The sequence below is a fragment of the Chinchilla lanigera genome, unplaced genomic scaffold (genome assembly GCF_000276665.1).
Source record: "Chinchilla lanigera isolate Chin_1 unplaced genomic scaffold, ChiLan1.0 scaffold00019, whole genome shotgun sequence".
Taxonomy (NCBI): domain Eukaryota; kingdom Metazoa; phylum Chordata; class Mammalia; order Rodentia; family Chinchillidae; genus Chinchilla; species Chinchilla lanigera.
The window spans coordinates 12,283,276-12,283,524 of record NW_004955420.1 but is presented as its reverse complement, the minus strand read 5'-3'; positions in this window follow the sequence as shown (position 1 = coordinate 12,283,524).

Below are 249 nucleotides of genomic sequence, written 5' to 3'. Positions count from 1 at the left end.
CGACAGTCTCCTCTCTGCTGCCCTGAAGCCGCTGGAGACCAGCCAGGTCCACAGGACTCACTCCCACTCCTGGGAGTTGGGCTGAGGCAGCTCCCCGTGCTGCTCATGTCTCTCCCGGAGCTGTGTGTGGCCGCCCACACCCCGTGAGGGTCTTTAATGGTGCTGTTTTGGCTGTCCTGATGTCCTGAATCAATTTGAAATGTGTCCCTTTCATGGTTATTTTGACTTTGGGGAAGAGCCAGGGCTTGC